This window comes from Mustela erminea, chromosome 10 (genome assembly GCF_009829155.1).
Source record: "Mustela erminea isolate mMusErm1 chromosome 10, mMusErm1.Pri, whole genome shotgun sequence".
Classification (NCBI taxonomy): domain Eukaryota; kingdom Metazoa; phylum Chordata; class Mammalia; order Carnivora; family Mustelidae; genus Mustela; species Mustela erminea.
The window spans coordinates 88201879-88220228 of NC_045623.1; the positions used below are offsets into that span (position 1 = coordinate 88201879).

Consider the following 18350-nt stretch of genomic DNA (forward strand, 5'->3'; position numbering starts at 1 on the left):
TGGTGGTCACCCACGAGTGGGTAGGAGCCAGCCGTTATTCCTAAAGGATTTTTCTCACCCAACAGAATAAAGACAGATTTCTTAACAAGTTACAGTCCTTCCGAGCGCAGCATCACCGGGTGCTGGGGCATTTCCTGCCGTGAAGCTGAAGTAGCAAACCTCATCACCTTAGGATTTGATTAACTGAAAGCCGGGAAGAAAAATGATGTTGGATGACCTCTTTTCACTCCTGGCCTGGCTGTAAAGAAAGGCCTAGGGGTACAGTGGTTCCAGCGTGGGGTCCACCCGAGAGGGTGTTGCGAGGCGCCAGGAGCAGAGGAAGCTGGGCGCCTGCATTACGTGCTGTGGAAGGCTTGGGAGGAGAGCAAGTCGCTTCAGAGACTGCTGCCTAGGGCTGGGCTGGGGGCTGCCCCTTGGTTTAAAATAATGTTCTCTCACCCTCGACAGAGTCCACGTTTCTTGCCCCTCCTGGGGTTCGTGGTCTGGTTACAAATGGTGAACGTCATTAGGGTAAACAGTGGGCAGAGAGGAGGAAGTTGTAACTTCCTCTAGGTTCAGGGACCTCTTGAGAAGACAGTACTAAGGCTGAACCTCTAGGGATGTGGGAGTGAGTGGAAGGCATTTCTTTAAAAAAAATAATCTGTGTACAGAGCCATGGACTTGGGCAAGCAGGGGGCAAGATGCCCAGGGAGCGTAGCGTGTGATAATAGGGAAGGAGAAGCGAGTTTGGGGGATAGATTGGGTCACGGTGCTTTGAATGCCAGGAGGAGGAATTTGGCTTTGGTCCTGTCAGCACTAAGAACACAGGAAATATTTAAACAGGAGGATAAGGGTTGTAGAGCTAGCCGCTGCGCCGCCAGGTCGATCTGAGAGTAGCAAGGGAGACCAGATGCCCCGAAGGCAGCCATCCGGGGAACGCAGTACACTTGACCTCGAACAACTCGAAGATACTTACTCGAAGATAAGTTTTTTCCTTAGGGTTTTCTTGACATTCTCTTTTCTCTAGGCTGCTGTATGGCAGGAACACAGTACAGGGTATCTACATAGCATACATGGCGTGTGTTCAGTAACTTCCAGTCAACAGCGGGCTGTGAGTAAGAGTTTATAGAGGGTGAGGCTACATGCAGATTTTTAACCGGAAGAGGGACAGCACCCCTAATCCCTGTGTGACGGGTCAACTGTAATTGCAGGTGATGGGGCCTGAGCAAAGGCAGTGACAGGAAGGAACAGAACAGGGTTTAGTAGGTGACCCGGGGAAAGGAGCTGTCAGAGGTGATCCAAGATGTTCCTGAAGCCTGAGGGATGGCAAAGACAAAGGTGAGTTCAGTTTTGGAAACGGAATTTCAGGGATGGAAACCTCAGACTCCCTGGAGTCTCGTCCCCCATCATGACATGATGGCTCCAACCAGTAGAATTCCCACGGCCTCAGATCTCCAGTAAGTGATGAGAATCCAACATTCCCTGATTTTTACAAGGATGGAAACATTGCTTTGGGCATTTTTTTTTCCTTTCACAAGTTTAAAATTTTAAGTTCAACTTCATTTTACTATTTAACAGCAGCTCTTTCCAAATTCCCTTCCAAGATTTTTCCTGCTCATCCATATTCTAAACATAGTTTCATCATGTTTGTATAATTTAACTTTGTCATTTAATTGCATGAGCCTTGGGAAGTTCTCACTTGAAATGCTGAAAGCACATAAACTCTATGCAAGTGAGTGTATTAACACATCAAAGAGTATAAACAAATTCCATTTGTACATAGAAGAGATTGGCAGTCATTTTTCCCCAGCAGTTTTAAATTCATTTATGTTGGAATCTGAACAAAAAGCTAAAGATCAAGAGAAAGGTGGGAGCTCATCGGTTGGAGTTCCAGGCACACACCGGAGACCAGTACTGGCTCGTCCATCCTCGGTGCTGTTAGGCCACTCAGGGGTCAGTACGGTTAGGTTCGGTTGCAGGTGAAGAGACTGCGGCACTGTCCACACATCCCCAGTGATGTCAGGTTCCTATCTGAGTGTGTGCCTTTTATATGCCAAGCACTGGTCTTTAAGGCACTGGGAATGGTGTAGGAAAAGACAGAAGCCCCCGTCTTCTCATGGAACGTACTTGCTGCTTGTGGATTGGAATCACAGGGCTTGCCTCATGACTGTGTCATACTCAGCGCCCACTGTGGGCCGGATACTGGGCCGGTCGGTGGTCACTGGCAATTCACTGCGAGGCTCGCTCTCTTTCTTGCCAGCCCTGAGAAAAGGTGAAATGCAGTGCTTGTCCAAGGCTGTATCGTTTCTTCCAGATCACTCTGGGCCAGAAGACAGCAATAACGTTTGAGGGTAAAGCTGGATACTGCCTGCACCTCCCTACCCCCCCGTGGCCCAGGGGAAGAAAGACCTTGGGAAGCTGAAGAGGAAGGCCCTAAATTTGGTTCATTTGCCTACTACCGCATCTGCCGTGAGCTCTAGGTGCTTCTGTGTACATCAGTACCTAGTCCCTTTTTAAAAGGCAAAGACAAGAGCTGGGAGAGGTGAAGGGATTTTCCCAATGTACCATAGCTAGTGACAAAGCTAGATTCATTTTTTAATTTCTCTGGTTCTCTTCCCTGGTAAAATCTCATCACTTGATGATGTAATTACAGGAAGATATTTGAAGTCACAACAGCTAGGATTTGGACTCAGGTTCAAGTCACCTGGGGTTTCCTCAAGACGATCTGTTTTCCTAGAACAGCTTCTAAGTTGCTGCAGGACGATGGCGCCGACCCACTGCTGCGAATAAATTGTAATTGCTCCCTCGTTTGATCGAGACTCAAGTCTTGCCTGGGGGTGCCCATCTGTCCAAGCCCAGGTCATCCTCCCACATTGTGCATGCCAAGGAGGGAAGAGAAGGAGGGCGGCTCCATTTCAGCTTCTGCGGCAGGAAGTGTGCATTGATGTTCACAAAAAATGCACTCAACAGGCAATTTTCCCCAAAGCAGGAGGCAGCCGAAGAAATACAAACTCATCTGTAACCTCTCTGGATGCTCAAATCCACATTCCCTCTTCCATACTTTTATCTCCTTCTGTTGCCCCTCCCCTCCCAAAAAAGAGTGGAAGACAAAAAATGAGAACAAAAAGGGTAAGGATACAAAACAGGAACATATGTGGTAGATAATAAACTAGCAATAATTTGGGGCGCCTGGGTGGCTCAGTGGGTTAAGCCTCTGCCTTCGGCTCAGGTCATGATCTCAGGGTCCTGGGATCGACCCCCACATTGGGCTCTCTGCTCAGCGAGAAGCCTGCTTCCTCCTCTCTCTCTCTCTCCCTGCCTCTCTGCCTATTTGTGATCTCTCTCTGTCAAATAAAATCTCTTTTAAAATAATAAACTATAATTCATCACAGGTGAGTTCTACCAAACTTTTTTTTTTAAGATTTTATTTGAGAAAGCGAGCAAGAGAACACAAGCAGGGGGAGCGGCAGATAAAGAAGCGGGCTCCCCACGGAGCCGGGAGCGCAGTGTGGGGCTCGGTCCCAGGACCCTGGGATCATGACCTGAGCTGAAGGCAGACACTTAACTGACTTGCGTGACCCAGGCACCCTGGATTCTACCAAACATTTAAAGAGTTAATACCTATTTTTCTCAAACGATATTCCAAAAACTGCAAGAGGAAAGAAAACTTCCAAATTCATTTTTCAAGGCCTCACCCTCATACCAAAACCAGATAAACCCCAAAAAAGGGAACTGTAGGCCAATATCATAAATATTGATGTAAAAATCCTCAACAAAATACTAGCAGTCCAACAATACATTAAAAAAAATCATGTATTTCACCATCAAATGGGATTTATTCCCAGGATGCAACTCTGATATTTGCAAATCATTTGTGATTGTTCATCAATAAGAGGATAAAAACCATATGATGATTTCAATAGATGCAGAAAAAGCATCTGACAAAGTACAACATTCATTCACAATTTAAAAAAAAAAAAAAAACCCCTCTGCAAAGTAGGTCTGGAGGAAACACCTCAACATAATAAAGGCCTTATGTGAGAAATCCACAACCAAAAAAAAAAAAAAAAAAGTCCTCCATAGCCAACATCATGCTCAATGTAGAAAAGCAGCGCTTTTTCCCCTAAGGTAAGGAACAACACAGGAATGTCCACTCTCACTACTTTTATTCAACGTAAGTATTGGAAGTCCCAGCCACAGCAATTACACAACATAAGTAAAAGGCATCCAAACTGGTAAGGAAATAGTAAAATTCCCACTACTCATAAATGACATACTATATAGAAAAGACCTTAAAGACTCCACCCAAAAACTCTAAGAACTGATCAATGAATTTCATAAAGTCATGGGATACAAAAATCGATGTACAGAAATCCATCACATTCTTATACACTAACAAAGCAGCAGAAAACGAAATTAAGAACACAGTCCCATTTACAGTCTCACCAAATACAGTAAAATATTTAGGAATAAGAGAAACCATAAAAGACTCAATCTCAAAAAACAGACTGAGGGTTGCTGGGGGGAGGGGGAACGGGAGAGGGTGGTGGGGATATGGACATTGGGGAGGGTGTGTGCTATGATGAGTGCTGTGAAATGTGTAAACCTGGAGATTCACAGACCTGTACCCCTGGGGATAAAAATACATTATATGTTTATTTAACAAAATAAGTAAATTTAAAATATTTAGGAATAAACCAAAGAGGCAAAAGACTTGTACCCTGAAAACTATAACACACTGATGAAAGGAACTGAAGATAATGGCAAAGAAATGGAAAACCCTTCCATGAACATGGGTTGGAAGAACAAATAATGCCAAGATGCCTATTATACCCAAGGCAGTCTACAGATTTAGTGCAATTCCTATCAGAATAACCAACCGCATTTCTCACAAACTAGAACAAACCATCCTAAAATTTGTATGGAACCACAAAAGTCCTCGATACTCAAAGCAATCTCAAAAACAAAAAACAAAACAAGGTAACGGAGTTCCAGATTTCATGTTCTATTACAAAGCAGAAGTAAGTAAAACAGTATGGTGCTGGCATAAAAATAAACACATTGATCAATGAAAATAGAACGAAAGCCCCTAAACCCACAATTGTATGGTCAGTTAATCTCTGACAAAAGTGAAATGACTATACAATGGGAAAAGGAAAGGCTTTTCAACAAATGGTGTTGGACAATTCAAGAGAAACTGAACCACTTTATTTTACTCTGGACAAAAATACACTCAAAATGGATTGAAGACCTAAATATGAGACCTGAAACCATAAATATCCTAGAAGAGAGCACAGGCAGTAATTGCTCTGACACCAGCCATATTTTCTAGATAATGTCTCCTGAGGCAAGGGAAATAAAACCAAAATAAACTAATGGGACTACATATAAAATAAAAAGTTTTCTGTACAGCAAAGGAAATGATCAACAAAAGGCAATGAGAAGATATTTGCAAATGATGTATCTGATGAAGGATTAGTATCCAAAATACATTAAGAACTGCTCCAACTCAATACCCCCCAAACTCCAAATAATCCAATTTTAAAATGAGTAGAAGACATGAAAAGATGTTTAACATCACTCATCATCAGGGAAACGCAAATCAGAACTACAATGAGATATCCCCTCACACCTGTCAAAAGAGCTAAAATCAAAAGCACAAGAAACAAGTGTTGGTGAGGATATGGAGAAAAAGGAACCCTTGTGCATGGTTGGTGAGAATGCAAACTGGTGCAGCCACTCTGGAGAACAGTATGGAGGTTTCTCAGAAAAGTAAAAATAGACCTACACTATGAGCCAGTAATTGCACTACTGGATATCTATCCAAAAAAATACAAAAACACTAATTCCAAGGGATACATGCACCTCTACGTTTATTGCAGCATTATTTACAATAGCTATGGCGGCAGCCGAAATATCCATCCATAGATGAAGGGATAAAGATGTGTACACACACGTACACACATACACACACAAAGGAATATTCTTCAGCCAATAAAGAATGAAATCTTGCCATTTGCAACAACATGGATAGAGCTAGAGGGTATAATGCTAAGCAAAATAAATCAGAGAAATATCATCTGATCTTATTCATAGGCAGAATTTAAGAAACAAAACAAAGGAAAAAAGACAAACCAAGAAACAGACTCTATATACTACAGAGTCTCAACTATAGAGAACTGATGTTTTACCAGAGGTGTGGGGGGAGGAGTAGAATGGGGGATCCAAGAATACATCTATCATGAAGAAAAATAGAATGATTTTTTTTTTAACTCTCCCCATAATGAAAAAATTAAATAATCACACCAAATATCAATGATTCAATAAAAAACAAGGACTCCTCGAGTGGATTAAAAAACAAGACCCAACTATATGTTGTATACAAGAAACCCATTTTAAATACAGAGAAACATTAAAAGTAAAAGAATAAGAGCACCTGGGTGGCTCAGTCAGTTAAACAGCTGATTCTGGATTTCAGCTCAGGTCACTATCTTGGGGTCCTGGGATCAAGACCCACACCGGGCTCTGTGCTTGGTTGGGAGTCTGCTTCTCTTCCTCTCCCTCTGTCCCTCTCCCTGCTCATGTGTCTGCCCTTTCTCTCTCTCCCTATGATAAATAAATCTTGTAAAAAGAAAAGTAAAAGATTAGAGAAATAAACATCACAGTAATACAAATCAAAAGAAAGCTTAAATAGCTATATTAATTTCAAACAAAGCAGACTTCAGAACAAGGAAAATTATCAGGGATAAAGAGGGACATTATATAATGATAAAGAGATCAGTTCTCTAAGAAGATATAAAAGTCCTTCATGTATATGCCCTAACAAAGTATCAAATGCATGGGGTAAAACCTCACAGAACTGCAAGGAGAAAAAGACAAGTCCACTATCACAGTTGAAGACTTTAACATCCCTCTCAGTAAGTGATAGACCCAGCAGGCAGCAAGTCAGTAGGGACACAGTTGAACTGAACAGTGTCATCAATGAACTAAATCTAACTGACATCTATAAAATATTTCATCTAACAGCAGAATACACATATTTCTCAAGCCTACATGGAACATTCATGAAAACAGATTCTGGGACATTAAAAAACCTTAACAAATTCAAAAGAAGGAAATCATGTTATGTATGCTCTCAGACCACAATGAAACTAAACTAGAAATCAGCAACAGAAAGAGAGCTGGAAAATCCGCCCCCCACCAAATACTTGGAGATTAAACAACAAGCTTCTAAATAACATGAGTCAAAGAAGTCTCAAGAGAAATATTTTGACATAAATGAAAATGCAATTTAAAATGTGCTAGATGCAACAAAAGCAGTCCTTAGAGGAATATTTATAGCATTAAATGTACCTATTAGAGAAGAAAGTGGTGACTAGCTGGCTCAGTTGGTGGAGCATACAACTCTTGGTCTCAGGGTTACAGGTTCAAGCCCCATATTGGATGTGGACCTACTGGAAAAAAGAAAAAGAAAAGATCTAAAATCAGTAATCTATGCTTCTGCCTTAGGAAACTAGAAGAAGAACAAAGTAAGAAGACAAGAAATAATGAAAATTAGAGCAGAAATCAATGAAAATGAAAACAGGAAATAAGTAGAGGGGGAAAAAATCAATGAAATCAAAGAATGATTGTTTTTTTCAAGATTTTATTTATTTATTTGACAAGAGCAAGTGAAAGTGCAAGCAGGGGGAGCAGGAGAGAGAGAAGCAGACTCACCACTGAGTAGGGAACCCATGGCAGAACTCGATCCCAGGACCCCAGGATCATGACCTGAGCTGAAGGCAGATGTTTCACCAACTGAGCCACCCAGGCACCCCAGAACAATTTTTTTTAATTAACAACTTCTAGCGAGGCTAGCCAATTAAAAAAAAAAAAGACACAAATTATTAATACCAGAAATGAAAGAGGCCATCACTACTAATCTACATCTACTACTACATCACTACACCTACTACTAATCTACTACTACATGATTACTACTACTCTACTACTACATCACTACTATATAACTACTAGGCCATCACTATATTCTGTGGACATAAAAGGGATAATAAAAGAATATTAAGAACAACTCTCTCCCGACAAATCTGAAAACCTAGAAACAAAATCTACCAAAACTGACATAGAAATAATCTGAATAGGCCTATATCTATTAAAGAAACTGAATCAATAATTAATAAACTTCCAAAACAGAGAGCCCCAGGCCCAGATGGTGCACTAGGGGATTCTATCAAACATTTAAGAAAGCATACCAATTCTCAATCTCTTCTAAAGAAGAGATGCTGAGGAAATATGTCCTAACTCATTTTATGAGATCAGCATTATCCCAATACAAAAAACAGACAAAAACATCACAAGAAAGGAAAACTACAGACCAATATTCATGAACATAAATACAAAAATCCTCAACAAAATAGTAGCAGATAGAATCCGATGTTATGGTAGAAGAATTACATACCACAACCAGCTATTCCATGTATGTAAGACTAATTCAAAATTCAATTAAAACAATCCATTACATGACAGGCTAAAGAAGAAAAATGACACGGGCATACCAATAGGTGCAGAAAAAACATTTAAAGAAATCTAATATTCATGACAAAAACTCACAGCAAACTAGGAATAGAAGAGTACCTTTTCAACTTGGTAAATCTACAAAAGACCTCCAGTTGACATCATGGTTAATGAAAAACTAGATCCTTTCCCCCAGGATCCTCAACAAGGCAAAGATACACCTTCTCACCACTCCTAGTTAACATCATACTGAAAGTCCTAAGAAATGCAGTAAGACAAGAAAAGGAAATAAAAGATACAGATGAGAAGGAAGAAGTAAAACTTTTTCACAAATGGTATGATCATCTGTGTAGAAAATCCTAAAGAATTGACAGAAAAACTCCTAAAGCAAGTTGTTTTCAGGATACAAGATTAATATGCAAAAGTCAATTATAGGGGCAACCGGGTAGCTCAGTCAGTTAAGTGTCTGCCTTCAGCTCAGGTCATAATCTCAGGGTCCTGGGATCAAGCCCCATATCAGGCTCTGTGCTCACCAGGGAGTCTGCTTCTTCCTTTCCCTTTGGCCCTCACCCTGCTTATGCTCGCTGGCTCTCTCTAACAAAATTTAAAAAAAAAAAAAAATCAACAAAGCAAAAAGTAAATTGCAGGGGAGCCTGGGTGGCACAGTTGTTCAAAGCAACCAACTCTTGGTTTCATCCAGGCCCAGATCTCAGGGTTGTGAGATCCAGGCTGCGATGGTCTCCCCACTCAGCAGAGTCTTCTTAGGACTCTCTCCCTCTGCCCCTCCCCCTGCCAATAAATAAATACATATTTTTTTAAGTTAATTGCAATGAACAACTTGAAATAAAAAACAATACCATTTAGATTAGCACACACCCTCCCAAAATGGAATACTTATGTACAGATCTAACAGAATATGTACAAGATCTCTGGTGGAAGAAACCAAAGATCTAAATAAATGGAGAGACATTCCATGTTCATGGATTGAAAGACTCAATATTGTTAAAATGTCAGCTCTTTTCAAGTGAACCACAGATTCAGTGCAAAGAAATCAAAATCCCAGCAAGTTATTTTGTGCATATCAACACAACTGATTGAAAAATTTATACAGACAGAGGGGTGCGGGGGGGAGGGGATGACAAGAGTAGCCAACACAGTATTGAGGGAGAAGGACAAAGTCAGAGGACTGAGCCTACCTAACTTCAAGTCTGACTATAAGCTTCCATAATCACTACAGAGTTGTACTGGCTAAAAAACAAAACAAAACAAAAAACAAACAATCAAAAAAACAGATAAAACTAATCAATGGAACAGAATAGAGAACCTAGAAATAGACCCACGCAAATAGAGTCAAGTGGTATTTGACAAAGGAGCAAAGGCAATTCAATACAGGAAGGACAGCCTTTTCAACAGATGGCGCAGGAACAAATGGGCATCTACATGGACAAAAATGAATCTAGACATACATCTTTACACCTTTCACAAAAAACTAGCTCAAAATGGATTACAGACCTAAACATAAAACACAAAGCTGCTATAAGCTAGGAAAAAAGCTAGGTGACCTTGCATTTGGCAATGACTTTTTGTTTTATTCTTATTTAAGTAATCTCTATACCCAACATGGGGCTCAAACTCACCACCCCAGGATCAAGAGTCGCATGCTCTTCTGGCTGAGCCAGCCAGGTGCCCCTTGACAATGATTTTTTAGAGAGAACACGAATAGCATAATCCATGGAAAAAAATTGGCAAGCTGGACTTTATTAAAATTGAAAACTTCTGCTCTGTAAAAGGCACTGCTGAAAGAGTGAAAGACAAGTGACAAATCAGAATTAAATATTTGCAAAATACACACGGATCCAACACAAGACTTGTATCCAAAACACACTACTCTTAAAACAGTAAGAAAACAAACACCCAATTAAAAATTAAGGGAAAGATCTGAACAGACACCTCAGCGAAGAAGACCTACAGATGGCCAAGAAGCAAATGAAAGGATGCTCCATCTCGTATGTCATCAGGGAAACACTGCAAAGTAAAACCGTGATGAGATACCACAACGCGACACCATATTAGAATGGCCATGATCCAAAACGCTGACAACACCAGATGCTGTCATGACGCGGAACAACGGGAACTCATTGCCGGAGGGAATGCAAAGTGGTACGGCCACTCCGGCCATCTCACCAAACTAACTGTACCCTTACCGGCCGGCAGGCATGCTCCCTGGTATTTATCCAGATGAGCTGAAAATGCACGTCCCCATAAAGACCTGCACATGAATGTTAATAGCAGCTCTATTGGTGACTGAAGCTGTTGGGTGCCCAGCTGGCTCCATCCGTAGAGCATGTGATGCTTGCTCTCGGGGTTGTGAGCTCGAGCCCCATGTGGGGTGTGGAGCCTACTTTATTTATTTATTTATTTATTTATTTATTTGGAGCCTACTTTAAAAAACAAACAAACGTGGAAGCAATCATGATATCCTCCCCTAGGTGGAAGAACAGATAAACTGTGGGGCAACCAGACAATGGAAGGGGACTCAGTGATAAGAAGGGAGCCATGAAGCCACTACGAGACCCGGAGCAGCCTCCAATGTTACCACGAAGCAAAAGAAGCTGATTGGAAAGTCACATACAGTGATCCCAACTATAGGACATTCTGGAAAAGGCATAACTATGGACATGGTGGAAAGGCCAGTGGTTGCCAGAAGTTTGGGAAAAGGGAGGGAGGGACTCCATGGGGGCACAGGGGGGGCTTTTAGGGCAGTGAGACTCTGGCGCAGGAGACCACACTGGGGCTAGTGTGAAGGCAAGCATTTGTCAAAGCCCACCGGATGCCCAGCACCGTGAGGCCTCCCACGACACCGGGCGTCAGTGAATAGCACTGCGTCAGGACCGGGTCTGCAGCCGGAACGCACGTGCACACGCTTCTAGGCCTTTTAGCTGCCCCTTCCTCATATTCCACAGCCACAACCCTTCCTCGTATTCCATGGACCAGCCTGGGCCTAACTCCAGCCAACTGCCAGGATTCATGTGGCCCAGGAGCTAAGAGTGAATTTTACGTTTGCGAATGGTTGAAAAAAAGAAAGTATTTCATGACACGTGGAAGTTACACAAATATGAGCTGCACTGCCCACCCTCGGTGCCCAGTCATGTTCGTTTGTGAAACACTAAGTAGCTCTCAAACTCTAAAATATTTACCGTGTGGCTCATTTTGGTGTGGCGCGAGGGAGCTGAATATTTATACTTCTGCGTGTCTCCTCACAGAAAGTTTGCTGGCTCCCATACAAAATGGTAAATCTAACCACAGCCTACATATGATAATGAGGAAAAAGGGAAAGAAAACCATTAAAAATATATAAACGGAGGGGTGCCTGGGTGGCTCAGTGAGCTGGGCGGCCAGCTCCTGATTTCAGCTCAGGTCATGATCTCGGGGTCCTGGGATCGAGCCCCGTGTTGGGTTCCCTGCTCAGCAGGGAGTCCCCCTTGAGGGTTCTCTCTCCCTCTGCCCCTCCCTCCTCAAATAAATCTTTACATATATTTACATATATATATGGATATATGCTGTCTCTAAAAAGTAAAAACAGGCATAAATATGTAGGTATGGTCCTATGTTATCGTAACCAGTCAGAAGGCCCTGGGCGACCTTACTCTTCCCTCCTTCACGGGTGAATTTTAATGACATAAATAATACCTCAGTGAAGCTGATACTTTTTTTTTTTTTAAGATTTTATTTATTTATTTGACAGACAGAGATCACAAGTAGGCAGAGAGGCAGGCAGAGAGAGAGAGGGGGAAGCAGGCTCCCCGCTGAGCAGAGAGCCCGATGTGGGGCTCGATCCCAGGACCCTGAGATCATGACCTGAGCTGAAGGCAGAGGCTTAACCCACTGAGCCACCCAGGCGCCCCAAGCTGATGCTTTAAGGGAAGGCTCTGCAGGCCACCCACGAGCAAGCTACAGGACGATCACTATGTCCCTAGGGTAACTGAACTCAAGCCATTTGCCCAACACACAGCAAAGCCAGTCAGGAAGGCATCAAATGTGCAGCAAGAGAAAGGTTTACTTGAGAGGCAGCCCAGCGAGGAGCCAGGAGGCAAGGCTCAAATCCACCTCCCTAGAGCAGAAGAGTTGGGGCGTTTCAGGCCAAAACAACAGGCCTGGGTCAAAGGTTGCAGCTTGTTCTTCTTCGTCCTGTTGGTCCCTGGTTTCAAGCCACGCTATCTTTTTTTTTTTTTTAAGATTTTATTTATTTATTTGACAGACAGACATCACAAGTAGGCAGAGAGGCAGACAGAGAGAGAGGAGGAAGCAGGCTCCCTGCTGAGCAGAGAGCCTGACGCGGGACTCGATCCCAGGACCCCGAGATCATGACCTGAGCCGAAGGCAGAGGCTTAACCCACTGAGGCGCCTCTGGCCCAAATGTCTTTTGATCATTCCTCACTCAGGAGGAAACTAGGACAATGACCACTCTAGCTCCTTCCTGCTGACATGGGGTTAGATCAGGCTTAGATGAATGGAAACTTTATGTAGTTAGCAATATTCTTTGACTTCTTGGGACCAGCTCTCCAAAATAGTAGTTTCAGGTCCCTCAGTGGCTCGCTAGTCGGAGCAGGATTCCTCTGATGTTCTCCTTCAAAGGGTGCCAGGAACCTGAGGAATCTTGTGGAATCAGCTTAATGTGGTGCTGAACCCACCACTTAATTCTCTTCCGTTGCCCCGGAGAGTTGCTGGTCAACAGCACCGTGAAGAGGTCCTGTCCTGTGAGGGCGGAGTTGGTCCTCCACGTGCCAGGTCTTACGGTCTTCGTGACACCACGTCTCCAGCGTTCAGGCAGGGATAAGGGCACATCGGTGGCGTTCATCAACCTGCCTGAAGCAAACTTTGAGTATTTCCCCGAGACTGAAGGTACCTGAGAATATCCAGTTCCCTAACATGAGCCCCATCGGGAAAGCCTAAGTCATGAAAAGAGTATAGAAAACGTCTTCCATAGAATGGTTCAGAGGGGCTGAAACATGCCTATTTCTAGAGGCCACTCTTACCCAAAGCAGGGCAACCAGCAAAGCTTTTTCCCAAGTCCGCTTCACGGCACACTTTTTGCCAGAGTTCTTTTAAATAGATGGTTCATTTTTCCAGGAAACATGTAATTTCCAGGGAATGCCCAAGGCACTGGACACTTAGTGTGACTTTCGGCACAAATGCCACTCCTTGTCACTCTGAATTGTTAGCAGCAATCCAAACATAGGAATTATTTTGAAGGTTTTGACAACTCCTGAGGCCTTCTCAGAATGCACGGAAAAGCTTCAAGCCAACTTACCCAGGAATCCACAGGAAGTAGCAAATATCAAAAATGACCAGTTGGTTTTGGCACCACGGTAAAATCTACCTACCAGGCTGTCCAGGTTTGGTGCCTCTAAGTAGTTCTAGAGGCCTGACTTGGAGCATCTTCCGATGGAGTGGGGGCAGGCAGTAGCAGCTAGATAGATCTCCCCAGTTTGCAACGTGAAGGTCTCTGGCGATCTTTCTGAGTGGCCCATAGAGCAACGGGCATGTGAATTCTTCTCTTCTCAAGGTTCCCGAAGTATCCTGAGGTTCCTGCACCTGCCAGGAAATGACCTTCCTCACTCACTGGGTAAGCCAGGGACCAGGCCAGCTTTCCCAAAGGGCTCATTGGTTCCATAAAGTCAACCTTAGTTCCTTGAAGCTGTCTGGTCACATCTGAGTCTGTGCGTGTGTCTCTCTCAAATATGACATTCCAGTCAAAGGCTTGGTCATAAGAGGTTTCCAGTTGTGTCGTCATCTTCTTCTTCTTCTTCTTCTTCTAGTTCTGCTTTAGTTTTTTTGTTGTCGTTATTGTTTTAGTTCTGCTTTAATACAGTAAGATTTGAAAATACACAGATATCCAGGGGAAAAGGCAAAACGGTATGAAGCACTGAGAGCACAATTGTGCTTTAATTTGGGTCTGCAGTTTCCAGTTGTAACAAGAAACACACTTCTGAACAATGTCCACCAGCTCTACAAACACATCCAGTGGTAACATTAGAGCAATTCGTGCTTTACCTGGACTTGCCAAATACCCACTCCATAAATTCACCACGTGTTTCATCTGGGTTTTTCATAATAAAAGAGGCATACCTGTGATTCACAATCACACAGTTCTGAAGACTTAGATATGAAATTTTGCCTGTCAGTCTGCTTCTCAAACTAAATTTAAAAAAAGTCTAGGGGCGCGTGGGTGGCTCAGTCAGTTAAGTGTCTGCCTTCGGCTCAGGTCATGATCCTGGGGTCCTGGGATGGAGCCCTGTGTCGAGCTCTCTGCCCAGCAGGGACCCTGGTTCTCCCTCTGCCTGCCTCTCCCCCTGCTTGTGTTCTCTCTCTGTCAAATAAATAAAATATTTTTTTAAAAACAGTATGAATGATTCTTTAAAGCAATTTTATAGACATGGGCAGTCTAGTTAATTTCATAGTGATATTGGCTGACAATGATACAAAGGAAATACAGGTATTTTCCCAGACAATAGGATAGCTAAAGGAAGCTTTAAGAATTCATGAAGGAAAAAAAAAAGGTGATAAAACTTGAACTTCTTTTTCAGATGTTCTAAAAATTCTATAAAACTTTTTGTTCTAAAATTATTCATTTAACTATGGTACATAAAATATACTGAATGCATTGCCTGATATCAAGATGGGAAACCCTCTCTTTTATATAATAAGATCTTCTCCTGGTCCATCTTGGCCCAAGTCCTGGTTGTCTGATGGCAGATTTCCCCAGAGAGGCCTAAAATTGTCATGAAAATCACTGTTTTCATCTACTGCTTGGTATTCCCGTTCAATTTCAGTGAAGAAGCCATTTCCAGATCCTGATCCAGAAACAGTCCTCAGAAAGGGAAAGATGTCATTCAAGTTCTGGGGTCTTGTCATTGAAGCAGGGTTAGTCCCTGGAGGAAGGCTTCTGTTGGGTTCACCCACCGGGAAGCAGGTTGAATGTTGGTCCCTTCTCCTCCATGCAGTTTGCAGAGTTCTGTCAGGCCTGCAGCAAACCCACCAGTACTTGGCCCTCCACACGGGACAACCGTAAACTGAAGAATCCAAAACCAGGCGGAGGGCAAGAGCCATGAGCAGCCCCACGGTGACCAGCTCACTTCAGTTCACGAATCGGAAATGTGGCAGCGTGCACTCTATCCCTCGTAGAAAACGTTCCCAAACCTCAGACCCTGCCCAGAACCCATGTCACAATTTCCTCTCCCTGGCTCCTGTCCCTGTCTGTGCCTCCCGACCCAAACTGCTGCCCTTCTAACTTGCCTCGTCAGAAGGAGACCAGAAGAGAATATGAGAACGCTCACTGAGAGTTTCTGGGTCTTGGAAGGCTGGAGTAGGGACAAAAGTTAAATGTCTTCTATGTGTTGACAAAGGAGTATTTTACCAAATTTCTCAAAGTCATAGACAGCTTAAGAGAAAAACATGTTAAGTCTGGAAGAACAAACATCAGGGACCCAGCCATGTTTCAAACAAGAGTCATTTAAAAAAATTTATAATCAACACCTTTCCTATTACTACTTTCAAGATATCATCTTCCAGAAGTTTGGGGGTTATTTTTTCCATATTCTTTAATAATCCCAGGAGGTTCCCAGGTAGTCCTGCGTAGTTTACCAGTTTGAAGGTGGTAAACTATGCAGTTTGGGTCTTTTTTTGCAAGAAGTAACCTTGGTCATGTAGTGATCCAATATGATTTTCAAAATCAGCGTCCTGAAACGTTTGTCGCTCTTTGGCAATCTGTGGAAGTTGATGACATTGAAATCCTCAGCATCTTTGTTTGGTTGGTTCCTCTCTGCGTTCTGACCTTGCTTGGGCCTCTGTTGGATGAATCAGAGATCCCAGGTGCCTAGTAGTGACTGGTGAGCCTTTTAACCATTGGCTCTGTTTCTAGAGTTCAAGGTAAAAATCTTGAGGAATCGTAACAGCTTCCATGGATGGCTTTGGCTGGAACGTACTGCCAAGCAAAACCAGTGTACTTTCGCAATCGCTGGTAGAGACTGGATCCTGGGTTTCTCCAGGAACCACCTTTCATCTTTCTCATAATGTTTTATCAGAAACCACTTCAAGTCCAGAAGTATTTGAATCTTGACGATTCATACCGAGCTGCCATGGTTCTCTGCTTTCCAGGTCTTCACGCAATCACATGTGCAGACAGTAAGGGGTCATGGTTCTCATTTGGAGTGTACCAGCCTGAAGACCAAGTCAAATCTGGACAGCAACGTGCTCCCCCTTTCTAAATTCTCAGAAGCCACTGGTCTTTCATTTATGAGCAAACTCTGTACCCACCATGGGACTCTAACTCACAACCCCGAGATGAAGGGTTGCGTGCTCTCCTGACGGAGCCCGCCAGGCGCCCCACAGCTTGTCTTTATTGTCGTGTCCTGCAACCGGACTTGGAGCAGCAATCCCGGAAGTCCCTGCAGGGAGGCCACACAACCACCCCAGCCTCGTCGCTTTGCTGCTGCCTTACTTCTAACAAGACTTCGTGTTGATTGTCCTAGCTTCTCAGGTTCACCTATTCCACAAATGCTTTGATCACCAAGTAGAAGGGCACCAGCTTCCAAAGCAAAATCTCCAGAGGAACAAGGTACCGAAAGAGTTACCCATCAACCACAAACACAGGCCTCCTGGAGCAAGGCTGCACGCCGCTGGGGGGTCGGGCTCCTTCTCACGCCTGCATCTCCAACTGCAAGACACGGGGGGGGGGGGGTCCTCCAATCCAAATTCTGTTTTTGTCATCTGCCTGTGTCTGGCTTCTCCCAAAAAGTGCCACGGCCCGACCTGCTTTAACAAGTCCATGAGCGAGGGCACCTGGCAGACTCAGTCAGAAGAGCGTGCAGCTGTTGACCTTGGGGTTGTGAGTTCGAGCCCCACTCTGGGTGTAGAGATTATTTAAATGAATAAAACTTTAAAAAAAAAGTTCATGAGCAAAAATGACAGGGCAAAGCAAGTTGACCATGAGTTTAAAAAGGCTTTCAGCTTTAATCTCTCGGAGGGCATAAAGATCTTTAGGAAAGACCCCATCAATGCTCCATGCTTACATCCATCCTCAGAAGCCTTGGTTTTCTAGCTTTTACTCTTGCTAACATAATCTCCTCCAATGTGCTAAAGGAACATGCATTTGTCATTATTTCCCGAACCTTATTTGGCATCTGAGACTTCGACAACTCGCCTTCCTCAATTCATCCAGTCCCATGCTACCAAATCTTATTCTGTTTGAATGCAGTCTTCCCATTGGTTCCAGAAATCGTCAGAGCTCTGTATTTATCCCAGTCATCTCCATGAATCATCTTAAAAGGGAAACACATTTGCAAGAGTGTCTGACTAAAACAACAGCTGCAAATGACCAAAAAAACCTCAAAACTGGCTGTGGTTAAAGATCTGGTTAGAGTTCATTACAATGCAATCAACAAGGAAATTTGGTTACTTTTGTGACACATAACACTTTTTTTAAAGTTTTTTTATTGTTTGTTTTGACAGAGAGAGACACAGAGAGAGAGGGAACACAAGCACAGGGAAGCTGGAGAGGGAGAAGCAGGCTCTCCGCTGAGCAGGGGGCCTGACGCCAGGCTCGAACCCAGGACCCTGGGATCATGACCTGATCCAAAGGCTGACACTTAACGACTGAGCCCCAACACATAACACTTTAATAATCAGAATTACAGGTGATGACTTTATAACAGGGCATATCAAAACCTGAGGAATTCTGGAATAGTTACAACATCCACCCACGCAATATTCTATCAGAACGTTTATTACCGCTTATTTCAATGCTTTCCATGGAGTTGGACACACCATATAAGCCCAATTAGTAAGCAAACAAAGCA

At 43.2% G+C, this 18350-nt stretch overlaps 2 pseudogenes; both read right to left on the reverse strand.

Moving 5' to 3' along the window:
- Positions 1-14993: 14993 nt before the first annotated feature.
- LOC116568235 lies at positions 14994-15988 on the reverse strand (annotated as a pseudogene).
- On the reverse strand, positions 15623-18028 carry LOC116600667 (annotated as a pseudogene).
- Between the last annotated feature and the right edge of the window lie 322 nt (positions 18029-18350).